General features: G+C 45.7%; 1 pseudogene; it reads left to right on the top strand.

The window, feature by feature from the left end:
- The first annotated feature begins 4,203 nt into the window (after nt 1–4,203).
- On the top strand, nt 4,204–4,548 carry LOC102252402 (annotated as a pseudogene).
- The last annotated feature ends 10,837 nt before the right edge of the window (nt 4,549–15,385 follow it).

The raw sequence follows: 15,385 nt of genomic DNA, 5'->3' as shown, positions 1-15,385 counted from the left end.
ATATGGAATGCTACTGTTTGGGTAAAACGGGCGGGGGACCATTCAATCCAGTCATGATGCTCCTTGGTATTTATTCAAATAAGCTGAACAAGGCACATGAATGTTTACTGCAGCTTTATTCACAACTGCCAAAACTTAGAAGCAGCCAAGGTGTCCTTCAGTAGGTGAATTGGTAAAGAAACTGTGGTCCATCAAGATGATGGAATATTATTCAGCAGTAGAAACGAAAGAGCTATTGAGAAGACATGGAGGAAAATTAAATGCATATTACAAGGTGAAAGAAGCTATTGTGAAAGGTCACATGCTGTATGACTTGGGGATCATACATTGTGGAAAAGGCAAAATTGTGGAGGCAGTGAAAAGATCAGCAGTTGCCAGGGGGTCAGTGGGAAAGGAGTGATAAGTAGGGGGATCCCAGAGGATCTTTAGGGCCTTGAAACTACTCTGTATGAGACTATAAAGATGGATAAAGGTCATTATACATTCATCAAAACACATAGAGTGTACAATACCGAGAGTGAACCCTAATATAAACTTTGAATAATCATCATGAGTCAATTAATTGAAAGAAAAGCTCTTTCAACATTTTTTCCACCAGGTAATTTGTCGATATGCTAGTTGTTAGTACTATGATGCAAAAAATCTTACCAAGAGCATGTGACATCAGACAAAGTTGGTAAAGGGAGTTGCTGCTCTTTTTTCACCTCTTTACTCTCCCTTCAACTCTGACCAAGTGCACATCTGTAATGTCCACAGTGCCTTCCCTGTTCCTGCCCCTAAGGTTAGAATGCTCCCATTCCTCTGCTGGGCTCCCACCATCAGCATTTTTCTCTTTGAGGACAGCATGGTGAGGATTACCAACACCCAACTAAGATTCCCTTTTCCTCTTCTAGTCTCTCTCCTGCTCTAGAAGACTAGCAACCTTCCCACCGTGTCCTGGATTATAGAACCAAGTAGCTTGTGCAAGACTTTGAGAATTGATGCCCCATTTACTGCAACTCCTTCTTCCCAGGAGGTAAGTGCATGTTAGCGGCCTCACTGCCACTCAAGGGCTCCACACATTCCCAGAGATTCCTTAACCAGCCAACCCCATATCCACTTCAGTGGCCACGAATGCAATGCCCTCCCTCAGGCACTGGTAGGGCAGGGGGAGTAAAAATCAAACTGAAAACATATGCCATTGTCTGAGAAAGTCTTGATTCAAATACACAGGCACACCTCATCCTTTAAAAATCCAAACATAATAACAGTGCAATGGCAGCAGAAGCGCAAGTGCACAAGTAATTACAGACAGGGAAGTAGATGGCCTTGTTGTCCTAGAATACAGGAGGCAAACCTCTGAAGAGTAAGGTTAAATGACAGCTCTGACAGGCGGTGACAGCTGGAAGAAAGGCAGGCTTATCTTCCCTCTCATCTGTCCTCCCCACTCTTTCAAGGCCAGGGAAGTTCTCTGTCATTAGTGTGTCAGAGCAACAGCCATAAACAAAGAGAAAGGCCCCCACTCTTTGGCAACTTCAAACACAGAGGATAAAAGAAGTTGCGTGGAGGACGTGAAATGCTGCTTTTTGCTCTTTCCTCTGCCCTTTCTACTTGGAAACATTCTACCCAGTGGCAGCCTCCGGCTGTGTCTGTCCCACTGAACAAGCTTGGAAACGTTTATCTTGCACATCTTCTTATTGATTGGTGTGGTTCGCAGAATCATGGTCCCTCAAACATGTCCCTATCCTAGTCCCAGGAACCTGTGGCTACGGCATGCTACCTGGCAAGGAGGAATTAGGGAAGCAGATGGAATGAAGGTTGGGAATCAGTTAATACGAAGAAAAGGCGATATAGTCCTGGGTTATCCAGGCAGCCCAGTGAAACCACAGGGTCCTTAATATGGAAGCGGGAGGCAGAACAGGGTCAGGTTGATGCAGAGTGAGAAAGACTCAACCAGCCACCGCTAGCTTTAAAGACGGAGGAAGGGGTCACCAGCCAAGGACTGCAGGCAGCCTCTAGTCTAGGAGCTGGAAAAGGCAAGGAGAAGGATTCTCCCCTCGAGTCTCCAGCAAAGAATGCAGCCCTGCTGACATCTTGCCATTAGCCCAGTGAGATCCACTTAAACCGTCTCCCTGGAACTGTAAAATAATCCATTTGGGTTGTTTTCAACCACCAATTTTGTGGTAAGTTGTCTAGCGGCAACAGGAAATGAATAGAATTTGAAAATCAGATCCTGTTTGACAAGGATCAAGACAGAGCCCCCCTCCAAAACCTTCCTGAAGGGGTCAACTTCATCATTATCCACACAAGAGGGTGAATCCCACCCCTGGCTCTGGGCTGGGGCAGCAGAAATGTCTGACAAGGCATCTCTGAAACTTTGGCTCCCCATGGCTTGGGAGAGATGAAATAAACTGGTGCCCAATAGTCCTCAGAGGGGATAACAGGAGCATTTGCTGAGTGGTCCAGGAATCAAGTGTTGCAGTCAATCCTGGGAAGAAAGAACTGCATGATCCCAGGTGGCAGAAGCAGAGTGGGCTTTGGCTTGAAGGTTGGGAGGAGGTGGAGAGGTTGGGTATGGGGGGGACGATGCTGCAGCATGAGGGGTTCCCAGAGCTTGTATAGGCTTGAGGGATTCACCAGCACACAATACAAACTAGCTCCTGAAACTCTGAATCTCTAACACATTACAAAACTAAACCTTTGGATTCATCAGAAAGGCGTAATGACCACTGAATGGTGTGACAAGTACAGCTTTTAAAAATTCAGCAGAAACTCATTACTAATTCATGCCTAGAATCAGCTTTTAAAAATCCCTATCTTTAATGCTCATGAAGTACAGAATTGGGCTTCATAAGTTGCTTATTTTCTCTTCCCCAAAGGAAAGGCAGTATAAAATGAATCCCAGCTTCCTTTATTTCTCAACCCTCCCCATCTGATTCCATCTTCTTTCCCCAGGAAAACAGTGAGCAGAGGAGAGGACAGGCATTTGAGGAAACCAGAAAGCACTTCTTGCCCATTCGCTCAGTGCCAGGGGTCCTCAAACTATGGCCCGCGGGCCACATGCAAATTCAAATATTGTATTTGTTCCTGTTTTTGTTTTTTTACTTCAAAGTAAGATATGTGCAGTGTGCATAGGAATTTGTTCATAGTTTTTTTTTAAACTATAGTCCGGCCCTCCAACGGTCTGGGGGACAGTGAACTGGCCCCCTGTTTAAAAAGTTTGAGGACCCCTGGTGGAGGCGATCCCTGCTTACAGATCCAGGAAGCATGACCCCCAATGGGTGTGGCCTGAGATGGGACAGGCTGGGGGATGAGGGAACAGGCACATGTGACATTCACAGCAACTAGAGGTCTGGAACCTCTAGAAGCAGAGCTCCTGTCTGTTCACACTTCTCACTCAAACCTAACTTGGCGTCTCAAGTGCCAAGTAAAGCACTGGGCAGGGAAGGGCATCCTGAGAAACCTTTGTTGCACTGCATGGGGCCGAAGGTGCAGCCAAGGTCCTCTCTCCCTGCCAGCAACTGTGACTGAAGATCTCTCCCAGCTGATTCCAGACCTCTCTCTGTACCAAGTCACAGGAGTTTAGATGAGACCACGTGGCATTAATGCAAATTTGAAAAGGTATCATTAAATGAAGGCTGTCAATCTGAACACGCACTATTGGATGGCTAATGGGCATTGGAATATAATCTAACTTCTCAGTTAGGCAAACTTATGGCAACCGCACTTGTCCCCTGTCCCAACCACACTTCTCCAGTTTTCCCCCCTCTTCCCTGCATATCCACGAACAGTCCTCTGAGCACTTCAGATTCTTTCTGGCTATTCCTCTGTCTGGAATGCCCCCCTTCCCTGTACTTACTTCCTCACATATCTGGCAAATCCCCATTTATTCTAAGACTCTATTTATGTATCATCTTTACCATAAGACTTTTCTTGATGTTCAGGCTGGGTGAGGTGTCCCTTCCCATGCACCCCTAGTGGCTGTTACTTGTTTCAAGCATAGTTAATACTCATCCTCTCCAGGGACTGTGTCATTTATCTTTGTATTACCATGGCCTGTGTAGTAAATCCTCAATAAACACCTACTGAATGAATGACCCAATGTGAACAGCTCCTATTTATTGAGCATATTTTACTATGGGCATCGCATGATGCTAAGCTTTATATTGCTTCCTGCCCCTCACTGACTCCACGGGCTCCTGGAACCCTTGCAACCCTACCAGCATGTCTCAGGCTGAGTCTGACAAAGCTGCTGAGGATGTTAGGCACCTGAAGACCAAGGGAGTGGATAATGAGATGCTGTTCATTTACAGATGCTACAGACAAGTGACTGTGGGTGACATAAATTCAGACAAACTGAGATGTTGGACCTCAAGGGCAAGGCCAAGCAGGATGCCTGGAATGAGCTGAAAGGAAGATGCCATGAAAGCTTACAGTTTACAGATTCAGGAACTGGGTCTGGAGCAGTTGAATACTCTCCTTAAGTTTACCCAGCCAGTCAGTGGAAAAGCCAACATTCAAACCCAGAAGGTTTATCAGATTCTCTGGGTGGTCTTCCAAGGCTTTTAAAATTGGTTATGGCTACCGATTTAGCTTAAAGTAGAAAAGATTAGGGTGATAGGCCATGTTTTTCCCACTTGTCCTCCAATCCACACCCTTTGTCATGTGAGTTTGCAGTTCCTACCATATGAGGTGGAGTGTCCTTTTTGGCTCCATTGGTGTTGGGTTTGGCCCTGTCATTAGCTTCAGCCAAAGGAATGTTAGTGGATGGAAAGTGTGCAACCTCATCAGTGGGGTTGGGCTTGTTCTTTCAGCTGACTTTTCCCATGGGAATTCCATGTGCAGGAAACTGCTGATCTGAGGAGGAGAGTCAGATGGAGTAGCCCTAGTCCCTACCCAGGGCTTGATGTCGACCTAGGTGAGGTCAACCTAGATTAGTCAAATCTCTAACAACCCGAAAATGCCTGAGCAGGAAATAAATGCTTTTATGCCCCTGAGTTTTGGAGTTGTTTGTGACTGGTATTTTTAGGCAGCATATTTTTGGCAATAGCTGATGAATACAGTTAAAAATTAACTTCAGAGACATAAAATGTAATAATGTAAGAACATTATCCCCTCCCAGTGAAGACTAAAACAGGGCCTCTATCTTTTAGATACAGAAGAGAAAGACTTTATTGATGATGACTGTGTTGCCCTAGACTGCTTAATTGGAGAACACTGGAAAAATTTTTTGCTAGGATAGCTTAATGAAGAGTCATTCTTTCTAGAATAATTTCTTGTAGACTCAGATGTGGGAAAAGAATAAGCTAGAAGTTGTTTTAAAATCCCTTAAAACCCTGCAGATTTTGCTGGCCTGTGAGAAAAGTATTTTAATAGTTTTTGAAGTCACAAAGGCATCATTAAAAACAAGTTAACTAGCAACATTTTGATTATGTGGCAAAATTGGACTATTTATTTCCTGGCCAGGTTGCTCTTGGGGATAACTGTACCACTCCATGTTAAGGTAGCAGTACAAGTTAAGAGGCCAAAGAAAAGAAAGGCTTTACATTCAGGAAAATATATGCACATGGAGATTATGAAAGCTTTCAGTATCTTCCCACCACTCACCCATCCCTCCACTGAATTCTACCCCTTTTAGCAAGTGTCTGCTGACTCCTCAGTGTGAAAGCCCTTCTCTGGGCTTGCAGGGCGGGCATGGTGAGCTGGGAGTGGTGCGATTCATTCCAGTTCCCCTTCCCGGAGCTCAGTCTTGGCCTCTCGCTGGAGCTGTGTCAGCCTCCTTCTCAGACACCAGGAAAGAGACTGAATGCTTGTGGTCACACACGGTCGCTACTGAAGCATCCATTGTATAATAATTGCCTCACCACCAGTAATTTTTTGACAATCATTTCATGTTGATGAACTCATCAGGGGTGGAGATGGGGATCTTCAGCACTTCAGAGTCTTTCTCTTTCTACTGCAATTTTTCTTTTTATTAATTGAATGAGTTCCCTTCCTCCAAGTCCCCAAGTACAGCCAATGTAAGAATTAAAGAGAATTGTTAAGATTTATAGCAGCACAGTCTGACCTACTTTGGAGCAAACACGTCCTAGGGAGGAAAGCAGCCCAGATTTCAACAATCTCTTTTCTTTGTGTCTAAATCCTTCACTCTTTTAGTTAAGATGAGCCAAAGACAAACATTGTTTCACTGAGATTTAGATAATTTAATTTTCTGCAGAGTGTAGTTAAAGAATAAGCTTGATTCTCATGTTGGTAAAGGCCATTGCATAAACAACAGCCTTTGTAGTTGGATCAAGACCGCAGTTTTAAAAATGAATTCCGATTCATTAAAATCTCAAAGCTCAGATCAAAAATCTTAGCACTTTCGAAAGCAGACCAAATTGGGAGGATAAATGTTTAACTTTTTCTGAGTGCCTTCAAAACAGAAAGAGAGACCCAGCCGGAGTGGCTCAGTAGGTTGAGAGTCATCCTGTGCACAGAAAGGTTGCTGGTTCGATTCCTGGTTGGAACACATACAGAAACACATGGGCACGTACAGAAAGCAACTGATGGATGTTTCTCTCTCACATCGATGTTTCTCTCCCTCTCTCTAAGCACGTCCTCCAGTGAGGATTAAACAAACAGACAAAAAAACTAGAAAGAGAGGATAAGACTTCAAATAAATAAATATTAGTTGACATTGGTGCTTGAAGTCTTCTAGAGCATTCTCTTAAAATATAGCCATTTTCAAAAAAACAGAACAAAAAACATTCAGAGGCCAAGGTGGAAAAGAAAATATTCCAGGTCTAGGCAATTAGTCAAATATTTTAGAAGAACTTGAACATTCATGACACTTTAAATTTAATGATAAAAAAAAAAAAAGGAAAGACAAAGAAAGAGACTCAACCCCTTTTCAATCAGTAAAGACCTGAACACTGACCTGGAGGCCTGAGTGCTCCCCCGGGCGAGTCTGGGAACTGGTTATAGGGTGGCATTGGGGGCAGGTTTCTCTGCAATTTCTTTTTTCTATTCCACTTTTATCAAAGTTTTCTTACAGGTATTTCCACCTGCCAAGTTGTTCTGGGTCCAACGTTTGCTCTCTTTCCTTTCTATCCTCCCCAGGATGGCATGATACACGTGTAGTTACAACAGAAGTGTGGAAGGCAGTTAGACAGACATGAGCAGAGCAAGGAGGATGGGCCAGGAACAGAAACTCACCAGGGTGGAAAGCCCCAGAAGCCTAACAAAGGACAATGTAGGATGGGACCTCATCCCCAGGGTGACCTTTCCTCCCTACAGATAATATCTAGGCCTCAGTTGTATTTCAGCTCCAGGCCCAGGAAAGCAACAAAACCAGACAAGCGACTCCAAGGCTGACCTCAGGTCCAGCTGCATTGGATAATGATCCCCTGCCCTGGCCCTGACCAATCAATCAGTGGAGCCCTCTGCGCCTCCCGTCCACCCTCCCCTGAACGGACACACCTAGAAGGCTGCTGAATATTCTATTGAGACCTTTCCCTCATATCTCTCCTAAAATCTCCACCCTTGAAACCCTTAGGATGAGGTGTGCTCTCCCTCCTGGGAGCACGCCCAAGCCTCTCCTCCCAGGCATATCACCTTTACCTTCCTCACTTCTAAGCTCCAAGAACTTGCCTCCTAAGCCCAGTTCTTCTAGAAATTACTTCTTTTACCTTGATGATTTTCTAAATGTTCTCTTATAGTTTGAGTCTTGGCTCTGAATTCTTTCCTAGCCAGAACTCAAGTACCAAGGTTGCTGAACCTGGTCAGGACTAACTCCTGGTGCCATTCCCGCTGCCCTCAACAAAAGTAACTAGAATGTAACTAGACTCTACAGGTATATGGGAGTAGCTGCTGTCATCGGCCATTTAACTTAGTGAGCAAAGCCCTGGAAGGATTAGTCCTGTGCAAGAATGTTCATTGCAGGGCCATTGTCAAGGTGAACATGTCCCAAATGTCCAGAAACCTGAGAATAGCTAAATGTGTTAGGAAACATTCATATTATAGACTACTACAGATGTTAAGACATGAGTAGATTTTTAAAAATGTTGAATGAAAGAAAATTGCTGAAGTGTCCCAAAATATGACAGCAAATATAAAGATTCAAACACGCAGAGCCCTCCTGAATGGGATTAGTGACCTTGTGAAAGGCCCCCAGCTGCTGACTGGGCCCTTGCAGGTGAGGACACAGCGAGACCACAGTGTCCGTGAGCAAGGAAGCAGGCCCTCCCAGACATCGCATCTGCTGGTGCCTGGGGCTTGGACTTCCAGCCTCCAGAACTGGGAGAAGTATGCCTGTTATAAGACTCTCAACCGCCTGGGGCTTGGACTTCCAGCCTCCAGAACTGGGAGAAGTATGCCTGTTGTTTATAAGGCTCTCAACCTATGGCATTTGTTATAGCACAGCGGTTCTCAACCTGTGGGTCGAGACCTCTTTGGGGGTCGAATGACCCTTTCACAGGGGTCGCCTAAGACCATTGGAAACACACATATAATTACATATTGTTTTTGTGATTAATCACTATGCTTTAATTATGTTCAATTTGTAACAATGAAATTGGGGGTCAGCACAACATGAGGAACTGTATTAAAGGGTTGCGGCATTAGGAAGGTTGAGAACCACTGCTCTAGACTCTGCTCTCACCACCCTCTGAAGGTTGAGAACCACTGTTATAGCAGCCAGAATGGGCGGAGAGGAAGAGCCGGCACAGGCCCAGGCCCAGTTCCCAGCACTGCCTCTCACCGCTCTCTCACCCTCGGCTGTCTAAGCCTTAGTCTCCTAACCGGGGGGAGATGGGAAGACCTGGACCCAACACTCTAGGACAGTGGTTCTCAACCTCGGCAGCACATTAATCCTGATTTCTGGGCCTCATCCTCCGGAAATTCTGTTTCTTTGTTACTAATGTTGTGGCCCCACCCCATCACAAAGAAACAGAATTTCCGGAGGATGAGGCCCAGAAATCAGGATTTTAAAAGGATTCCCAGGTGATTCTAATGTGCAGCCAAGGTTGAGAACCACTGCTCTAGGACGTGAGGCACCGCTGGCAGGAAAGAGCCCAGCATCTGTCTGCTTCTGAGGCTCTGTCTGAGCTTGTTCTCCAGGGTGAGGAAAAGAGTGGACACTAAAGTGACTAAGTGTGACCCCAAACTGGCTGCCTGATGTTAACATTGCCCTGACCTGCTCCTTCAGGCGCTGGGGAAGCCGCCGCAGCTGGATGGGACTTCTCTTCTTAGGTTCTTAGGGAAGAGATTCTAGTTTCTCTTGGGAGCCCACCTGATTATTTGGCAATCACTACCAAAAGGGGCACCGAACACAAGACAATGAAGCTGCAATCATCTTTCCTTTCATCCCTTCGTCTTTTGATAGTAATAAATATTTTTGGTAAAAATTACATTACAAAGGTCACTAAAATAATATTTTCTGTTTTGGAGAAAACTTTATGACTTGATGAAACATCCATGACACATAACATTAGATGATGAAGGAGAATATATAACTATATATGGTATGATCTCAATTCTGTTAAAAAATCACACACACACACACACACACACACACACACACGACTGGAAGGAAATGCGTGTAGAGGTGGTAGAACCACCACCCTCGGGCTCTGAGCCCAGCAGCGTGGAGCCTGGGCCAGCCTGAGTTAGTTAGCAGGGGCAAAGCGCAAACCTCCCTGAGAGGCATTTATACACTAAGCCAGGTTTTCAAAAGCCTGGTCTCTCGGAGCCTTTCAAAGCTCCATTCGCCACATTGCAAAGGGACAAATGCATTGCCAGAGAACATTCGAATGCTTCCAGAGAGTTATAAAGAGTAGAATGGAGTTGGTTCTGATTGCCAGCATAAAGTCTCTGTCTAGGGGATAATAAAATGCCCCGATATATTTTCTCAGCCAAGGTAGCAGCCCAAAGCCTCACATGAGACATCCCCTTAAACCACACAAACATCTCTGCCTTAGTCAGCCGAGGCTGCCATAACAAAACACCAGGACCTATGAGACTTAACATTTATCTTCTCACAGCTGTGGAGGCTGGAAAGTCCAAGATCAAGATACCAGCAGGCTTTGGTTTCGGCTGAGACCTGTCTTCCTAGCTTAGACTGTGGCTTTCTTGCTGTGTGCTCCGATGGCCTTTCCTCCGAGTGGATGTGGAGGGAGCAAGACAGCAAGCTTTCTGGTGTCTTTACTTCTAAGGGCACTAATCCTATTAGATCAGAGCTCCACCCTTATGACCTAATCTAACATTAATTAGCCCCTAAAGGCCCTATTTCCAAATACAGTCACATTGCAGCAGGCGAAGGAGGGGAAGGGCGGGAAAGGAGTTTCAACATCTGAATTCGAGCAATATGAAAATATGAATTTAGCAATGTCCTATAAGTGACCTTCAGAGAGAGCCTAACCTGCCTTTCCTCTCTGGGGTCAGCCTGCTGATGCCCTTGACTTTCCTGCTTCTGCTTGAACCAGTTTTTTGAAGGACAATGACAGAAAGGGCACAGACAGATGTAGACACAGGTGGAGAGTACGCAGCCCTTGTGGGGAGCACAGAGGGTGACATCTGGTGAAGGGGAGCATCTGTAAGGAAACCCCACCGGCTTTCTTAATAAACCCTTATCCAGTCCTATAAGGTTGGAAGTGAAGGGAGAAACTCCAAGTGTGCAGGGATGGAAATAGGACCCACAGATTTATCCTTCTCTCCAGAAAGCTCTCCCTACTAATGGCAAACATCTTGATGACCTAAGGGATTTCTGTAATCCCTGCTTCCCCATGTAATCTGTGTCCTATCCTATATAAGCAGGGGGCTTATGGGGGGCTGCAGGGAAGACTTTTGTGGATGAGCTGCTGCTCTCCCATCCTGCCGGCAGTATTGGAATAAACGCTTATATATGATTCAACCCTGTCTCTGCTGAATTGGCTCAAATAATGACAGGCAGCCCGGACACATTGGTTGCCAGGGACTTGAGCATACTGGAAATTGGAAAAGGACAAGAGTGGCCATAGGTAGGTGGGTCATGCTTTATTGCAAACAAAGCAGCCAACAACCTGCTGGTCAGTGGCACCTTATATACCCACTCAAACAAAAGAGGCCTCATGCCAATTAGCGACATCTGTGCTACATTAACATAAGGAGGTTATATAAGGGTGCGCCTGCGCAGTACCTATAGTGCTATTGCTGAGTCATTGCCCTCACGCATGCATATGGAAAGTGGGCCTTTAACACAGTAATACTGCTGTGTCATTGCCTTTATGCATGCATATGGTGAGTGGGCCTTTACCCTCCGGCATACCCTGGTCAGGGCCTCCACAGAGCGTCAAACCCAGCAGTGCTTTCATCATCATCACCAACAACTACAATAATAATAGCACTTATTGCAGATTCACTATGTGGCCAGAACTTTTGAATTCTATTTTGAAAGGGAAAGTCATTCATAAATTAAAGACTCACAGAGGTCCTATGATCCTGTGATCTCACTCCAGAGCATTTGGGTGGCCCAGGATAACTTGGAGGGCTTGGGCAGGGATAGTCAGGGAGAAGTAGCATCACAGTTACCTATCTTCTATGTTGGCAGTTTCATAAAAGGTATCATTAGAAAGAGGGTCCCACTGCTAAAATTTGAATGGCATTTTCTCTCATTGAGAAAATCAAGTAGCAGAGTTAGGAAGAGGCTTAGCAAATGTCATGCTGTCAGTACGTGGCAGAGCTGAGACTGGAAGCTGGGTCTCTCAGACAGAGCTCTTCAACTGTTGCAAAAGACCAAAGAAATACCAAGCACGCTTCCTAGAGAAAGGGAGGGACCCCGTATATTAACACTAGTGGACTCCGGAATAATTTCCAAATCAGAGTGAGGTAACACGCAGAGGGCTTCACTTTTTATAACCTTCTAGGGTCTTTGTCTTGCAGATATGGTTACACCCCCTTATGTGGGCTTATAGGAAATCCCCCAGGTGTTGGGGGCCCCCAGGCCATATCTGATGATCTCTCCTGGGGCCAGCGATAACGACCTTCCTCCCTCCCCTGAGGGCAGTGCATTGTTCACAGTTTTTATGGCCTGACACACCTTGCAAGACCAGTTTCCTCCTCATTACCACACTCCATTACTCTCTGCCACAGGAGTGCCAGCAAGGTGACAGTATCGTGATATTTGGTTTATGAATTGGGTGACTGTAATAATCAATGCTTTATTGAGTCCTCACTCTGTGCCAGGCATTATGCTGAGAACTTTATAGATATTAATTTTTTTTGTTAATCCTCAACCGAGGATATTTTTTACATAGATTTTTTTAGAGAGAGTGGAAGGGAGGGAGGGAAAGAGAGATACAGAGAGAGAGAAACATTGATGTGAGAGAGACACATTGATTGTTTGCCTCCCGCACATGCTCCGACTAGGGCCAGAGAAAAAAACCTGCAACCTCAGTATGTGCCCTTGGCCAGGAATCAAATCTGAGAGTCTTTTGGTGCGCAGGCCAAAGCTCTATCCACTGAGTCACACAAGCCAGGGCTACAGGTATGAATATATTTCATTATCACAAAAATCCAGAGAAGTAAATGCTGTTATTGCTGTCACTCAACGGATTCAGAATTGAGGCACCAAATGATTAAACCACTTGCTCAAGGTCTCACAGGAATTGTGTGCTGAAGTTGGATTTTGACTTCAAACAATATCACTTTGGAGCTTGCCTCCTGACAGGCATTTCATTCTGTTCCCATGACTGAAAAGAATATCCACGGAAGCAAAGCTACACAGAGCTAATCCTTAGCCATTTCCCTTGACTTAGTGGTTCTCTTTTTCTAGTCACCTTATATTCCGACTCTAAGCAATAAAAATGATAGAATCCTCAATGGATTCACTGCAGGGAGGAACTAGCAGTGAGAGAATTACTTCTGCTTCGTGGATGAAGTAAGTGCCTTGCAGAGGGTCCTTGATGAATCACCATTTCACAGTCAGCAGGTAAAATGGGAAATGGCATTTGTCTGGGTCCCCAAACTTGGTTCACCGACAGTGTGAGCTAAGTGTGTGGGATGAAACGGCTTTGTGCACATGCGTGTGGTGGGGTGGACGCTGAAGATGAGGCTGGGAGGTGGGTGGGGATGGGTCCGCAGTGGCCCTGAAACTCCTCACTGCGGTGCGCTGCGCAGAGCCCCACTGAGGTTTGGGAGAGTGAAGGGACCACAGCCAGCTGCCTGCTTGAGAAATGCCATTAGGCGTGAACACTGGATGGAGTGGGCAGTCTCCTTGAAAACTGCACATGAGCGGGCTTCAGGGAACAGAGTAGGAAGCTGCTATACCTCCAAGAGAGATGCTGGTGCAACGTTCAGACAATGGCAGTGCCTGAACAACATCTGCAGGCAATGCACAGCTGAACACGCTACATTTCAGTGATGAAAACACTTTTTTCATCCCCTAAGCTCTTGGGAAACCCTCCAGTGTTGATGGAATATAATGGTGATTGAAGGCTTATGGTGCGTGGTTGCTTGATTAGAGATTTCAAACTAACTAACCCTGCCCCAAGGGCGGTAGAAGATGAAAATTGACATAAATTTATTACAGTGTTGATGCTGCATAACTTACAAGTACAGTACATGGCCATAAGCGTAACTGAACGACGTGTATGCTCTCAGGAAAGGTGAGTTGGATGAGAGCCTTGCCCTCCACAATCCTTCTGTCTACAATACGTGATGTTCAACAAAGGATGTAGGTGCAGGGAGTATGAGTGACAGATGTCCTCACACTTGGCAGGTGGTAAGATAGACTTAGCTTTTCACTCATTTAGCAAATATTTATTTAGCAGCTTCTACATCAGATACGTGGAGATACGTGATTGAATAACATCCACAAAATAGTTTCTCTCCAGGGGGAGCTTATATTCTTGGAAGCATTTTTGGAGGAGGTGGGACTCGAGTTGAATCCTAAAAGGAGAGACTTGATTGGCACAGAGAGGACATCACAAGGGGAGCCGCACGTGGGCCACCCAGACACAGGAAATGCTCATGGTGGGAAGTAGGGAGAGGAGGCTTGGGGAGTGGCCAAGGCGAGTTTGTATTTGGGGGTGGGATCGGCAGGAAATTAAATTGGAGGGTGAGCCCTAACTGGTTTGGCTCAGTGGATAGAGCGTCGGCCTGCAGACTGAAGGGTCTCAGGTTCGATTCCAGTCAAGGGCATATACCTTGGTTGCTGGCACATCCCCAATAGCAGGAGGCAGCTGATTGATGTTTCTCTCTTATCGATGTTTCTAGCTCTCTATCCCTCTCCCTTCCTCTCTGTAAAAAATCAATAAAATATAAAAAGAAATTGGAGGGTGAGCATGGGGGGCTGGGCCTGCAACCCTGGCAGGAGAGACTGACCTTTGTCCTGTACATATCACAGGCCCAGGGGATCCCAGGCAAGCTTCACGCTGAAGGAGGAGGCAGCAAAGATAACAGAGCAGAAGGTGGGGCTGGAAATCTGTGGCCTTTCAGAAATTAATTCTTTTTCTCTCTCTCGCTCTGCCTTGTCTTTTTCTTCATCCTCTGAGTTTTAAAGATATCTAAAATGTTGTGGTTATGTCTGAACGCACAAGCAGAGTAGCAGTAGGTGGAAACGGCATGCCATCCCATGGAAATTTTTATGTAAATGACTTAGCAGGAACCAGAGAGGGTTCCCAGAGCGAGCACTTAACCATTCTTCTACTGGCTACTTCAGTATATTGTGAGCTTAAGAGTAAGTCCAAGCGGTCGATATGCTTGGGTGGAGTGGGTCCCCGGTCAGGGTCACCTGGACACAGCTCCTCCATTGGAAGCCCCTCATGGAGAATTTAATTTTAATGGATGGCAATAAAGCGGAGAGTGAAGAGTCAATGAGAGGGAGGGAAGATGGAGAACGTCTCCACATTTCTCTCTCTTCATACCACACGCTCTCTGGAATCTTTTATCATTCTGACACTTGCCATTTATATCCCCTGCGCCCTCTCCTTCCAGATTTATTTTGCTCACACTGTTGAAGAAAAATAAAGCTGCTTAAGCAATTCTCTAGCTTTCTCCGCAAAATGCAGATACCCTGTGTTGATTTCAAGAGTCCAAAATCCCTTGAATTTTTCAGAACAAAAATCTGCATTATGGTTACCTTGAAAAGGAATGTGGGAGCCTTCCCTGTCCAATTAGATGTCCCCAAGCTGCAATCACCTGATGGTACAAAGGATCATGGGGCGACTGTGGAAACTCAAAGCTGGGGCACAGTCTCCCCCAGAGATTTCTGGGAGCTCCAGGTGCACCTCAGGAACGTGCTCAGGAACCTGTCGGCTCATGTCCTTCCTGCCTCCATGCTGGTGTGAACGAGCTCTCTGTGAGAACCTGCTCTGCTTGGCACAGCATTCCTTGGACTAGGGGGCTACTGTGTCCTCAGGTGACAAGGCTGCAGGGTGGTCTATGGTGA

The sequence above is a fragment of the Myotis brandtii genome, unplaced genomic scaffold (genome assembly GCF_000412655.1).
Source record: "Myotis brandtii unplaced genomic scaffold, ASM41265v1 scaffold278, whole genome shotgun sequence".
Taxonomy (NCBI): Eukaryota; Metazoa; Chordata; class Mammalia; order Chiroptera; family Vespertilionidae; genus Myotis; species Myotis brandtii.
This window is presented reverse-complemented; position numbering and strand designations above follow the sequence as displayed.